The 15,106-nt window shown below is 42.5% G+C and overlaps 1 protein-coding gene across 2 annotated transcripts in view; it reads left to right on the top strand.

The window, feature by feature from the left end:
* ADGRL3 (adhesion G protein-coupled receptor L3) overlaps nucleotides 1-15,106 on the top strand; it is a 480,878-nt gene that overhangs the window by 369,623 nt on the left and 96,149 nt on the right. The window lies entirely within an intron of this gene.

The raw sequence follows: 15,106 nt of genomic DNA, 5'->3' as shown, positions 1-15,106 counted from the left end.
AATGAAGTGCAAAAATTAAGAGAAAGGGAAGTCTGCAAAGTCCTGCCTGACCCACTCATAATGGCACAGGCTGCACAGGACTCGATGTGTACTGAGCACAGCCCATTCCCCTTGCATCCCCCCCTGCTGTTTTGCTCTCAGCGGGACAGTGGTTTCCTAAATATTCAGTGCCCAAGCAATTTCCTTTATTTGGTTAGGACTGTAACACTTCAAAGGGACTAATTGCAAACAACAAAAGCAACTAAACTTGTGTCTGCTTCACAAGCTCCTTCACTGACCCATGGAGCAGGAGCTCCACAGGGAACACGCGCTTGACTTTCTTTCCCTTGGCACATCTCTGTCTCAACTTACTGATGTTCTCAGGACAGCATTTGGGTAGCTGTCTCACTTTTCAAAGATCAAGCAGTTTTTCAGCTCTTCGTACCTTTTTCCATCCTTGGCCTACAAGCCTGGTGATAAAATGAGCCTTTCTTTTACCTGAGAGCTCTTGGAGGACGCTGTGATATTGCCAGGTGTGTGGTGATGTTTTCTTCCCCAACACGTCATGCCACTTCCAACACTGTAGGCCTGGAATAAATATCCAGCTGCTCCTGCTGCACCCTAAAGCTTCTGCGAGTGAATGCAATAAGACTAATCACTATCTGTGTCTCTGACTGGCTGCCCAAATGATGGGTCATGTTGGCTAAATCATTACTGATCATCATTCATGCCATTTCCACGTGCCAGCTGCACGCCTGCTGCAGATGGCCTAACCTCAGCCTCCAAGGACAGTGGGGACTGAACACATATTTCACTGAGGAAACTGAGGATGCTCTGCTACAAGGAAGGTTTAATCAGGGCTTTGTTGTTCTCCCATCTTGCATGGCAGAGTGGCAAGGAGAGACAGGCAGTGTGGAGACTTTTGCTGACACAGCTCTTATATTGTCAGCAATTAATTAGAAAGTTTTGTTCAATAAAATGTATTCTGGCCTAGGAAGGATGCCCTTGACTTCAAGTTGGGTTATTAGAGAACTGAGTGTCTCATAATATACTTCTTTTTTTTTTTTTTCTAGTATGCTTGCTTATCATTGGAAAAAACAGGTCTTTGCCTGCAGTTCTGATTGAGCACATCTAACTTGTAGAAGGTCAAATCATAAATGCTTTTATGGGTATCAGTTTTGGTTCAATTTGTCTATTAAAAAAAAAAAAAAACAAAAAAAAAACTGTAAAAGAATGCCAGTTATGAGATAGGTGTTTTGAATGCAAATCTACTATCATGTCCTTTTTCATGTGCTGCTTGATAAGATGCAGCTAACTCTAATTGTAGTTTGTTTTGTGGAGGAGGAGGAAGATATATACAAACACAAGTAGTGCATCTGGCAGTTCTGGGTGTGGGGAAATGAATGAAGTTCCCACCCTGCAATCAGACTTCAATACTTCCCTGCTGGTTAGTACTCTCCAAAGGTGGAGGAAGTGGTAATTCAGCAAATATTACCACAGGGATGTAGCACATCAGCCAGAAAGATGCCACCCCACACTGCAAGTTGTGCCCACTGGACTTTGAGGGCGGTCGGTGAGGTAGTGTCAGATGTCAAGTAAAGGGGATATCTAAAATTGTTTATTTTGAGAGAATCCTTCATTTTGAAGTTAAGGGAACAGAGAGCTGAGAAGTGGGCAGGAGGTTGAGGAAAGCTCCATGTGAGGATGTGTTCTGTTTTCTAGGAAAGGAAAGCAAATGGAAGACAATGGAGAAATAAAACTGGAAGGAGGAGCTCATTACCCAAGGGGCAGATGTAGAAGTGGTTTGTAGGCAGTGACAAGTGAGACAGGCAGAGGTTAGTTTTGGAACTCACCCTGGGTGAGGAAAAGAACTAAAAATAGAGATTTAAGATCCCTTTTAGTGGAGGTGAGCCAGCAATGTAACCAGAGAGCTGTAATGCAGGTTCCACATGAATGAGATTTTATTCTATGTGCAGGGAGAGAAATCTGGATAAAAGGGAGATTGGGGGTTTTCTTAATGTTAGCCTGAATTTCCAGCACGGATCCTATCACCTGCAAGGGCTTGGCCTCACCAGTGCAATGTTTCTGTTGGCTGATAAAGGAAATGTAACACTGCATTCACCACTTGGAGGATCCCTGCAAAGAATTTGTCTCCAAAGGAAAAATGTTCAGTAACACTGACTTAACTCATACTGCTTTCATCCAGTCAGGCTGGTTTTATGATTTAGATACTATCAAAAAGGAAAAAGAAAAGAAAGCCCCAACAGTTAATTGTAGGGGGAAGGAATTTTTAAGTCAGCTTGTCCCTGCATTTGGCTTCTTTCTCATTTTACCCCCTTTGCATCTGCTTTCCCTTTTTCTTCATCTCTGTTCCATCTCATCCCACATACTCTCAGCCTGGCCTGGGTCAGTTCTGTCATGGTTTTGTTTTTCATTTAGGCGGACACCACAATGTGAATTTGCCTCAGCTTGACAGAAATGGACAGATAATATTCTGTTATGTTGCTAGTGGAGTCCTGCACGCCTCAGCTGCCAAACAGATTTTTAAACATCCTTGAACAATGTTTTCTTTGCGTGCAAGAGAGAAAAGAAATCTAATATTTGCTTTTAGATTCAGTCCTTTCCTTATGTGTTTTATTTGATTTTCTCTGCACACACTTAAAATTTCCTTTCTATTAGAACATGCTCACCCTGTGTTGCTTAGTGAGATTTGAAGTCCAATGGCTGTTTGCTCTTGTTTAAAAGATGGCTGGATCTAGAGCTGGCTGTTCTTTTAATTTCTACCCATTTCTCTCAAAGGGGGTCAGTGGCAGTGGATAGTACCTCCTCTTGGAGCTAAACATCCCTATCCTCACATAAATCAGCAGCTGCCAGTGGTGAAAGCCATCTGTGGCAAATAAGTGTCAGGTCAGGGTGCCCTGGTAGGTAGCAGTGTCTATTGGCTGCTCTTGGAGATGCTATTTGCTATTACAGAAGACAAAAGCTCAGCCAGGAAGCACGATTCACATTGCTGTCCCTGGACCTGAAATGATTCATGCTGCTAAAATAAAGTTGCATCTCCCTTAGTTACAACTCACTGGAGTCTGTTTGACCAGGCTTCTCGGTCTCTATGAGATTTCTGTGCGCTCTGCTCTGAACAAGAGCTGCAGACAGCAAGGGTTTAACTGAATCAGTGATGCTGTTTTAGCTCAAATATGATGTTTAATAAGGGAAAATAACAGCTTAATTTGGAAAGGCATCTTGTAGGCCAGGGGGACTGACCTTGCAGGAGTGACTGCTGCCAAGAGGATTAGGGAGTTGCATGTTGTGCTCAGAAATGTACCATGGACATGCTGAGCTTGGCGCAGAAGATGTGAAGAGTGGTCCCTCAAGCCCAATACCTTGTCTGAGCTTCAGGCTTGCAGAAAGAGATTCCTCATGGAATAACCTGGATCGAAAGAAAGGCTCGTTCTTTTGCATTAGTGAATGATTTCCTCGTACAATAACATGGGAGGATCAAAGCCTTCCCTGTCCACCTCTTGTTTTACTGTAATCCTTGGCACGTCTCAGCACTTCCCAGGAGTGTGTTGTGGACTGTGATGAATGATGTCCTCTGCAGGAGAAGGAAATAAGGACATCAGGTTGGCTGCTTGAGGTGAAGTTTTCCCCTGCCTCTCCACACTACTCTGTTCTTAGCATCTGTGCTGTAGTTCCGGATTTTCTGGTTATCCGTGGAAAGGCTTAAGCCTTCCCCAGCACCGACTAAACACCTCAAGGACAGGCAAGCAAATAGTTGAGATGCTCGCAGTTTCTTTTGTAGCCCGGAGGTTTGCTGCAACAGACGCTGAGCTTTTCGTGGCACAAAGTCAGAAGTTGCTTGCTGATGGATGGCACGGTTTTCAGCCGAGGCTCAGGCATGGAGATGTTGATACAGTGAAGACAATGGCATTGCACTGACCTGTAAGCTCCTGCACCTCCAAAGAGCACCTGGGGTCTTCAGGAAAATTGAATGGCTTTTGATGCTACCTTTTATTGTCTATAAACTGGCTGACTCAGATTCCTAAATCAAATCTTTCCCTTTTTCTTCAAGCAAAACCCCATTTCTCTCTGCCTTGGAACAATCTCTGTGGCAGCTAAACATAGTGGATGTGCTGCTTGCCACTGCAGTGCCTACATTTGGAATTTGTATTTTGCTGAGCCATCTCCAGGTTGAATGCCTTGCCAGTGAATGCCATGTCTCTGATCTGTGGTCAGCTAGAATCTTTCTTAAGAAGAAAAAGCAGCAAAATGTGTCTAATATTTTTGAAGGTTTTTTTGAAGTCAAGCAGTTCTTGACTTGCATAGTGCTGACCGTGAAGGTCTATCACAGGTGGCCTTCTTCCTCCCTTTTCATCTTGAGCCTGACCACCACACTAGAAAGTCTGTTTTTTCCTTCAATTCCAAATCAGTTCAGGGTTACGTTCTATTTTTTTTAGTATTACAGGCATGGCAGATCTCCTCTCATTATAAATTATTCTGTCTGCTTCAGCTGCATGTTTTTTCTCATTTATATTTAAGATAATGGAAGAAGAGTTGCTTTTGATGAAATAAGTGAGCTAGATTTTTGGTTGGTATTATTATAAAATGAGAGTTCTGACTGGATAATATAAAATATTAGGGCTTTTGAGTTTTTTAGTACCTGTGAGGCACTGCAATGACTGGAAAACTAATATACTTCTTCTCTGCAAATTGATGAAACTTCTTGATGCATGCATGGAATGTGAAAGGCTCAGGGCTAATAACATTACAGGTCTCAACACATGTACTAAGTGGTCTGCTGTAAAAAATTTACAAAACAAAAACATTTGAACATATTTGATACTGAAGAGAAGGAAAACTAATAATCACTGTAGACTGGTGCATTTATTTTATGTTACCTGTGAGAGCTGTAAAATGAGGTTTAGGCTGTGTGCTAGAAGCATATAGCAGCTTTTTAGCCATGAACTGTAGCAGTAGTTTTATCCCAGATTGAAAGTAAGAAAACATCTATAAGTATATATGCATCTCTGCTGTATTTCAGAATTGGATATATACTGCTTGACTATTTCTTTTTCCCTCCTGTTTTTCTTTTATGGTTTTGAGTTGTGCTGTCCTATGGAGATGGATTCACATTTAGTTAAGTCTGTATGTTTGTGTTTGTTGATAAAACAAATGTAACTATTTAGCAGTTATGTTTTTAAGATCTGTGCATTAGACCAGGTCAGACTTTCTTTGTCTCTCCTCTCTCTCCTCTTTTTTTACATGTTGAATATGTGTATTTTTTTTTCTCCTTATGAGAGACGATTCTTTTGTTCTAAGTATCAAATTCATGCTTTGCAGTGACATCAGGTACTTCATTTTATGGATGTATATATTATGAAAAGCAAGGAGATTACACACCTTAAAAATCTCTAAAGGATAGCAATTTCCTTTTTCATTTCTGTGTCATCCTATTTGATTTTTTTTCCCACTAGGTCCCAGCTTCTTGAGATTCTGCTGTTGCTTGTGAGGATCTGCAATGCTTTTGCTGGTAGCCCAAGTGGATCAGGTGCAGTTTAGGCTTCCAGGCCAAGAGTACATTATGGAAAATCCCTAGTCTGGCACCGCAGCACCTGGACATTCTTCTGTCCATTTGGTGCCTCTGGTTTGGACCAGTAATTCCCCTGGGCTCATAAACTTTAGCACCTGACTGCATGTAAAACCACATGCCAAACCTGGGGAACCAGGCATACAACTTTGGCCTAAAATACTTGCTTTTCAGTACTCCTCTTCACTTGCTTGTAAGTTTTTAATGTCTTTTCTCTTTTGTGGGCCCAATTCTGAGTCTTTAAAGGTCAGTGGGTATATTTTTTGGCTGCACACAAGGAGACATGCTCACCTTGCAATGTGCTGGTCTGAGCTATCCATTAACAAGAATTATCTGAAATCTGACAGATGTAATGCTGCAAACCAATGTTGAAAGTTTTTCCACCCTGGGATTATGTTCTGTCATCTTGTCATCAACCCCCTTGGGTACAAGTCTGAAACTACGTCTTGGCCAAAGCTAATTTCATGAGAGCTGGTAGCCCTTAATGGCTCAGAGAAAAAATTCTTAGGTAAAACATCCTTTTCTGATGTTTTGGAGCCTGTTCCTTCCTGCCTCTTGGGTGTCTTCTGTGACTTTTCAACTGAGATGACTGGGCATGGCAATGCCTTCAGCGCTGGAGCCTTCAGGGCGGAGATCTGAAATGCTGAGCATATGAATGAATATTCACCATTTCTACCAGCACCCCAGTGGCCTCTCTCAAAAGGAAAATAAGCCTCTGGGATGTGAGTGAGAGCTGCTTGCATTCCAAGCTTTTTAGGATATCAGCATGAACTTGACAGTGCACTAAGCTGCCTGTGTCCAGTACTCTGTTAGGAAAACAGGAGATCCCTGAAAGTGCTGCCGAGTTCATTTAACCTTAAAACACCCTGTATATTGCACAGTTTGTTTGTTTGTTATAAATCTGCTTTGCTGAAGTAGATGTGTTTTTCATAGTATTAATGGTGTTCTCATTGTTGGAGCCCTCTGCAGAAGTCAGATATCTATAAAACAAATTTAGACACCAGTGCTGTAGTTAAGTGTTGTTTAGGCAGATCCCTGAGCCAACATGAATGCAGCTATTAGAATTGAGCTTTGCGATATATTGATGTTTCTACGTAAGTAATAAAGAGTTTAGAAAGGGAGCTGTGCAGCATTTTATGTATTTTTCAGGGAAACTGCTTTATTTCTGAAAGTAGCTGAATATTGATATTCTTACAAGGGAGTTTTGTCAGCTTCCTGGAATTGGTTTACGTGAAAGATTCTTTTTTTTTTTTGGCATAAGCTCCTTTCCATCTGTGTCTCCAGGGGTAGAAGGCAAACCACTGGTAGTTTTGGGGAGAGAATTGAACTAACCTGAGCTCCAAACCAAGATATGGCCAAAAGGCTGAAGATGTGCCTGCGCTCTGGTTTTCAGGAGGGGTCTTGACAGCACATCCATACCAAAGTGTACCAGGATATGCTCAAAGGATGAGAAAAGGAAGCCTTAATCACCATCTGTCTATTTCTGGTGGTTTCAGTGGTCATTTCTCTCCACAGTTCAGACTGATTTCCTCACAGGAACAAGAGTAAATTGAGCAAATAAGTAAAATAGAACCCACTGCAGTCAGAGACTGAGTGGAGTAAATGCCCTGTAGAGGGGAAGCATCTTTGGTGGCTTTGGAGAAGGATTTTGGATTTTAAAACAGGTTTGAAATAGCTAGTGGGTAGCAAGAGGGGAATACAGATGGACTTGGTGTAAGACAAAAGGTGAGGTTTTGCTGGGAGGTTTATAATTCCTGTTGCTCTAGGCTATGGGTGTAACATGTACTGTACAGACAGCAGGGCTGCTGTCAGGGCTCAAGTTCATGTCTGGCAGTGCAGTATGGTCTGCATGCTAATGAAGTCAGTCCTAACATGGGTTAGAGGAAGAAGGGTGTGAGCAAGTGTAACTCGGCCTTTGATATTTCATGGTCCTTTTCATCTCTGTGATTTCAGCTGACCAGCCCACCCTCAGAGTGTGTTTACACTTAAAACACTGGGCATCGGGACTGATTTGGAAGTATCCAGGATTTGGAAGCCCAGTACATGAGTGCTGGAGGCACCTCAAATCCCAAGCCTCAGAGAAGCTGGGATAGTGGTGCAAAGGGAGGTGAATTGTAATGCAAAAAAGCAGCCTTTGTGATTTTAATCTGCCAAGCTGGACAGGAGGATGTGGGACCAGGCCAATTTTCATCCATGTCTCCCTGACACCCCTGCACACATGTGTGCTGTGGGGCCAGGGAGCTGATTTCTTGTAGTTCCAGTGGACTGTCTCCTTGGGCTCGATTGTACTGTGCCCTCTTCCTCAAGATAACAGCATAACACAGTCAGGTTTTAAATATTAATACAGAGATCATAGGAGTGTAGCTTGGAAGCACAGAATACTGAGAATTGAAAAGTCTAATCTGTCCTTTTTGAAAGCTGTCCAATTTCTTTTTTATTTACAGCATTTGAACCATTTCACAAATTGGAAAGCAACTAACCAGCCATTTCCCAGGCAGATTATGATATGTTTAAGAAAGTCCAAGGCATTTATCTTTATGCAATTGGCCATCTTGCTGACTAACATCTAGATTGGAGATATTACACACACAGTTGAACAGAGACTATTTGAAGATGATGGTTTTCTCTTATTAAGTTGTGTTTGTAGCTTGCAACTGAAGATATGTTTCAGATAGTGGAACAAGCTGACTGCCTGTGGCTCTGCAAAGGGCTCGTCACATTGATTGGGTAGATGAGAAAATGCTGGGGCGTGAACAGTCACTTTATGATTCCTGCACTCGATTCCATTCTTTGCAAATGCAGAGGTGGAGAACTGCTGGAGAGAGACTGGCTCCATCTGGCACTGCCTCTGCACTGTGCACGCAAGTTGTTCGATTAAAGATGTATAAGTGCAGGCAAAAAGTGGGAAACACACATTAGATGAAGCTACATCCGTTGCCATACAGATGGAAAAAATTTTGTTTCCTTCTTACCAGCTACACACACATGTGCTTGTTCTGCCTAGAAACTAAAAGGTACGTTTCAGCTTGCGTGGATAGAGCATACGTGGTTTAATTAATTAAAAGATTAAAAACCCCCAAACCCCCCAAAAGCTGGCAATTTCAGCCTCCAGTAAATCTCTTAAAGCTGTAAGTATATAGTGCTCACATGTCTGCACTCTAATGTGGTCTGAATGAAAAACTGACAGCACCTGTTACTGAAATCAAAAGTGATTTCTCTAACAATGGGATACTGGGGAATTCCTTCCAGGCTTCTCTTTAATAGAGTTTGAAGGATTCAGGTTGGAAGACAGTGCATAAGATCTGCACCACTGGCTCTGATGGATGTGAATCATGCCAAGGGACAGTGATTTTTTAGGAGGTTAGAAGTTCACTCCATGCATTCAGTAATAATATGCAGCTGGTATGTCCTTAAAAAAAATTGTATGCTTCTTTTTTCCCCTGTGCGAAACCACATGTGGATTGAAAAAAAAATCATCAGATTTTATCCATTCAAATCCAGAAATTTAAAGTGACTGCAACCACATCTGACAGTGTTTTTGAGAACTAGAGTGAATTGAAGCTAGAGTGCCTAAAAATAGCCCTTGAACTGAACTCTAAACATTCTTAGATTTGTCCATTTATAATAAATACTGATCTACTGTCTATTAGATCATCTCTTCTGTAATCTTTTCCTGTGGGCATAGTTCATCTGCATTTCTAAAAGCATTACAGCATGATGTTGAAAGAAATGCTCTTCTTTTTTTTTCTTTTTTTTTTTTCTTGTGTCTTGTGCACGATGATCCAGTTAAATTTCTGCATTCTGCATTCAGAATCAGTTGCAAAGTCTGGAACAAGCAATAGGGCATTAATACCCTCAGTGGATGGTTGCCAAAGGGTACAAGAGGTTCACAAAGGTGGATTTGGCAGAGATCCTGGGTAGGAAACCCGAGATAAGACTGAAGGTATGGTCTTCTGATAGAAGAGGACCATGGTGAGGACAACAGGTGATGCTCCTGTGCTGTATCCATTCATCTCCTGGTGTTGCTAGATATGTGCTGTAAAATAGCAGTTAAATTTTTGTCTGATGTCTCTGAAGTTACATATTTTAAGCAGGATCCAGTAGTTTCTTGGAGAGGAATGGGTCAGAGAGGAAAAAAAAAGAAGAAAATAAAGAAGTATCTTCTTTTATTCAAATGACAACTAAATTGGGGACCTGACATTAAGAGCTGTTTGGAGACAGAAAAAGTATTAGGTGCTGACACATGCACACCCCCACAAAAGTCCCACAAAAGCATTAAAGTTGATATTTCACGAAAATGCAGTCAGGCTGCTGTTTGGGTTCTTATTTCTTCAGGTGAAACCTAGAAATTTGCAATAATAGTGAGAATGTTTTTGACAGAAGAACTTTTCTGTAGCAATCCAGCACGTGGAATGAACTGTTGATCATTGTCAGAAATGCAGAGTTTTGAGTCAGAAGGGCTCTGGTAGGCATACTTTTTTGTCTGTTGAAAATCAGTGCGTTCAGTGGCTCTTTGAATGTATTAACTGTCTTACTGGGAGTGGTGCTGCAGTGAAAAGGACGAACTGGGGCAGTTAGAGTGAACTTGAGCCTGTTGAGATGATTTTGCCCGCTTTGGCTCTCATTCTTTGTTGTTTAATGTTAAATGCTGAGACCGAGACTCAGACGAAAGTCCCAGTGTGTTAAGTGATTCCAACTTGGAGTGCCTTGAAACAGCTGAGTCTGCACCACGTCTTGGTCCGCTGCTGTAGGTTTCCTCTTAGTACAGGAACTCAGCATATGGCCCATATCCATTGCAGCATCTGCCCAAGCCCAGCAGAGTAGTCATATGTGGGCAGAGTAGCCTTGGGCACAAAAACTGATCCCCCTGCTAGAAGAGCTAGGAAAAAAGAAAATCCGGAAAGTGTTTTTCCATTTGTCAGCTGTCCACAAGGGTATGGTTCTTCCTTCTCTCACATGCATCCTCCTCCTCCTCCTCCTCCTCCTCTGCTTTTCCTCGTTACCTTGTGTTAAGAGGGAGGAGGAGCTGTGTATCATGCTTCATGTGCCTTTTTCAGGGCACAGGGCTGTTTGCAGTTGTGTTGTTGAAGATAGTGTGCCACACTGAGCACTGTGGGGCCACTTCATATGCAATCTTCCATCAGTGGGTTTTGCAAGCCTTTTGTCAGTGTCAGTAAATAAAGCTCCACAATCCCAACTGCCCCAAAAGCAGCGTGTGAACTTATGTTCACACACAGGATTCTGGCTCAGCTTCCCAAAATAATGGCATGTGTGAGCAGAGCGGAGAGCTGTTCAGATGTTTGATGTGAGGCCGACTTGGCCTTCGCCTGCAGTAAAAATAAATCATAGTTGCTCTCAAACACGTGGAAGGAGCTGTACATAATTTAGGGGCTAATCTCACCTTGTCGATTCCCTGGCCTGCAGCTCTTGAGTAGCACCAGCATGTGGCTTTTGGTCTTCCAGCAGGCATTTACCATGAGAAGGTTTTGCAGGGTGATGTCTTTAACATAGACTCAGTGTAACTTTGCAGTCGAACAGTGTGTTAATGAGTTGGTGCTGTCTGTGTAGGTGCTTCGTTTCATCATCCTTTTCTGTCACCTCACATGGAGTTCTCAAAAAAAAAAAAACCACACGAGAACAAGAAAAAAAGGAAAAGAAAGTGGGAATATATTTACTTTCAAATATTACTGTTTTTCTCGGGAGTTTCAGAAGATGTTCTGAAATGCATTTGAAAATGCCTGTAAAAAATTAATTCCCATGAGATGCATTTATGTGACAGGGAAGAGAAAAACAGCTGTGATATAATCCTCCAATTGTATTAAATTTGTGGGATTTTGTGCTGCTTCTTTCTAGGCGTGCCTAGACCTTCTTATTTGCTATGTAAATACAACTTGCACCGTCTTTCAGTAGAAGAAGAAATTATAAAAGGGACACTGTAAGCAAAGGATGTGGTTGCCAAATATGAAAAGGGCAAAACTACAGGGAGAGAGGAAAGGGAAGGACCTCCAGGCTTTGTGCTTCTTGCAGTCCTCCCAACTCCTGCAGTGCTTCGTTTGCCTTTGTGCAGCAGCAATGTGAGTAAATAATTGTGCATGGAGTCTGGCTGTGCTCAAGAGACCACTGGGATTGCTGCTGTTGAGCTGCTGGATTAGTTGTACCTCACTTGGCCCAGCCCTGCTTTAGGTGCAGCACAGGGAGCAGGCAGGGCCTCCTGGCTGCTGGCTCCCCATCCTATCTCCTTGAGCATCAGGCTCAGGAACACAGAACTCGCCAGAGAGTGAAGTCATTATGGTTTGCTTGGACCTTGAGCGTGGAACTTGGAGTGCAGCCTCTCCTTCCAATTACGTGAGCAAGTTCTGGCTCGTAGCACGCAGCCAGCAGGCTGAACTTTTGGCCTGTGACCCTGGGGGGACAGCTTGAGGGATGTCTCCTGTCATCCCTTACCTTTCCAAAGCCAGCGAGCCTCACCCAGGAAATCCTCTGCAATTTCTGCTCGAGGGCCACCTAGTTAGCTTCATTCATGGGACAGAAAGTGCACAGTGTCTCTTATAAAGTATTGTTGAGTACACCAGGTCATTGGCTGGAGGCTTAGGTGCCAAAATTTAAAAAAAAAAAAAAAAAAAAAAAAAAAAAAAGAGAGAGAGAAAATGTAGCAAATAAGCTTTCTTGCAATCAAAGCTGCTTTTGTGGTAGGAAAACACTAGTCACATTATTTCGGGAAAGTAATCTCCTATGTCTGGGAGCACCCGGAAGAGGTGAGCAGAGCATCTAACCACATCACAGTTAGATGACATGTGGTGGATTTTCCTCATGGTAAATACAAAGTGCTGGTCACTTGTCATATCACTACTTCAGGAAAGGGGAACAGAGAGAAATGGGGGAGAAGACACTCCATTATTTTATTTATGTGAGGTTTTTTTCCCTATAAGCAAATCCCTACCATGATTTTCCTTCCACCAAGCAAAAATCTGCCTCCACAAGCCTGAGCTCTATGTGGAGGTTGGGAAATAAAAGAAAGAGGGGAAAAACCTAAACATTTCTGTTTTCTTGCTAGTCAAATGTGCCCTGAGTAGCGAGAGGCTCCTCTGGGAGTTGCAATTGCTCCCTTGTGGACGCTGGAAATGTTTTGGGGTTTGTTTTTTTATGACTGCTGCTCTAATCTGAATGATGACAAAACTTAGTCGTCTGCTATTACTGCCAGCTCTCTAGATAGAGCAGGAAAGAAAAAAGAGAAATATCACTTTGGGGTGTTTCTGGGGAAGAAATGTTTCCACAGCCATAAATTGCTTTCTTGGGAGCACTGAAAATTCCTATCCCAGTGCTGTGCTTCGTGGAATCCAAGTCAGCAAAGTCTTGGATTTGTAAGGAGTAAAAACTGAGTCTTACCCAAAAACTTTAAGGTCTTGATATGGTAATGCATGGTAAAAACAAAGGGTAAGCATAAAATAATTGAGTTTATACATTTCTAGCTGTAGTAATGTTGGTGTTTTTTAAAGGTGCTCGTCTTGGAGCAAAAATTGTCTTATGAAACAAGAATGAAGAATCCCTCTGTTGAAGCAGTGCTGCAGTGCTGCTATCCCCCAAGTTAAAAATTCACAGTTTATTGGCAGCCTGAGTTAATCTGGAGGTTTGATCTCTGTTCTGCGCTGTAGGACTTAGGTGCTTTTGCTCAGGTTGCAGTCTCTTCGTGGTTTTGCTTGGATTTGAGAATAATTTATATGTAAATGATCCTGATCCCCTGTTCTTTTCCTCCTTACCAATTAACTTGCTTTTTGAAGCACGCAGTTGTGTGAGCAAAATTGGCAAGTGGTGCTTCCTGGTGAAAAACTGGGTGGTGTTAGCATGGTGACCATGATTACTGGAGCTCATTACCAAATGGACTCTTTGAATAATCAAACCTTTGAACTCAATTCAGTGGTATCCCATCCGTCTCGCTCCGTTAGGCTACTTCGGGGCAGCTCTTTCATGTCGTCCTACAACTTGTCCTATGTAAATGGCGGATGTGTTTATTTTCAAAAGCAGCAAGAAAGCCCTGTGGAACAAGAAAAAAGTTGGAAGAACAAGCCCTCAAAGGGATTTTGACACTGGTGCCAGGGGGTTTATGAAAGATAAAACAGCTCATTTTTTTATGGCTAAAGGAAAATGCCATTAAATCCCTTGTGCCTAACTGCTACAGTAAACTTCCCAGAACTATTCCAAAAACAGCATGCCGTGGGATACTCAATGATTTTCAATGAAAACTAGGCTTAAAAATGCTTATCTCCTGTGTGTGGATCAAGGGGAGCTCCAGGGTGCTCAGTGTATGTTTCTATACACTCACACATGACTGTAAGAATTATTTTAAACAGGGTTTGCTAGCTTTGACTTTGAAACTGCATCCACTGTATCTACTCAGTTCCTTTGCGCATGGCATAGGTAATTTTGCAGAAGGAAAATAACTTGTTAGTGCAAGAGAAAATGGAAAAATTTTACAGGTTGTTACCTACCAGGCTAATCTGTATTATGAAGAAATAAAACATACTTGTGGCAAGTCCTACTGCAGTAAAAATGTCATACTTGCTGAGGTTCTTTATAAATTTTAGTCCTTCCTGTAACATCAGGGGGAAATCATTGCTTGGTGACTGAGTGCAGCTTTGAGCAGAAACTGGAAGAAATCTGTCAGGGTCTGCATGTTTTTGCATTGTATTTTTCAGAGTTCATTTAAACTCAGGGTTCATAGTGAAAGGGAGGTGGGAGGAAAAGGCTAGAAAATCTGTTCACTGCGTGTTGATGACCTGTTTTCAGATGAGTGTCCTGGTGCTCAGGTGAGTTAGTGTAGAAACTCCATTTCCTGTTGCTGGACATGGAGCAACAGTGACTGAAGGCTTTTTGGGTGCTGGAAGAGGTGGGTTGATAGTGAGGTGTTACAGCATGGAAATTAATGTAAGAGTGAATCAGGCAAACCTTTTCATATTGCTTCCTTACCTGCATTTCACAGTCAGCCCCAACATTTTCTCAGGGATTGAGGGGGCAGTTGTGGATATCTGGCATTTAACTGGAGTAAAAGTCTTCTGCTGAGAGAAGCTGGGGGGTGCTTATCTTTGTGTGAGGTAAAGGAGAAGGGAGAAGCAAGCTTTTCCATAAGCTGTGTGTGACATGGCATGACAGGGGTGATGGGGCAGCAGCTGGGGGCAGCCTGCTTCAGTTTCCCCACCTGATATTTCAGGTCAAGCCATAGACAAATCCTTGCGAAGCTCCAGTCTGTGCAAACACCTTGGTCTAAGTAGGAGGTTAAATAAGGTAATTGTAAGGTGGGCATCTGTCAGTATTCCCCACACGTTCAGTACTTGGTGCAGCTATTGTAGGATGTCCAGTGGGATAATGCACTTCTAAAGCATGTTCTCCAGCCCTTGCTGCTTGGCTGCTCATTGCAGGTTTTCAATGGATTAGCCCACTGAGCATTATGGTCTCGAGGATCTGGCTGGGCTGATGTGCACTTTCGCTTGTGTCGCGTGGGCTGCAGGTCAAGGGGCCAGGCACTGCTCTTGGGATGGAGCAGCAAAG

Source organism: Chamaea fasciata, unplaced genomic scaffold (genome assembly GCF_029207755.1).
Source record: "Chamaea fasciata isolate MVZ Bird 193981 ecotype frontalis unplaced genomic scaffold, bChaFas1.0.hap1 SCAF_6, whole genome shotgun sequence".
Lineage (NCBI taxonomy): Eukaryota > Metazoa > Chordata > Aves > Passeriformes > Sylviidae > Chamaea > Chamaea fasciata.
The sequence above is the reverse complement of the archived record's forward strand: the minus strand, read 5'-3'. Positions and strand labels throughout refer to the sequence as shown.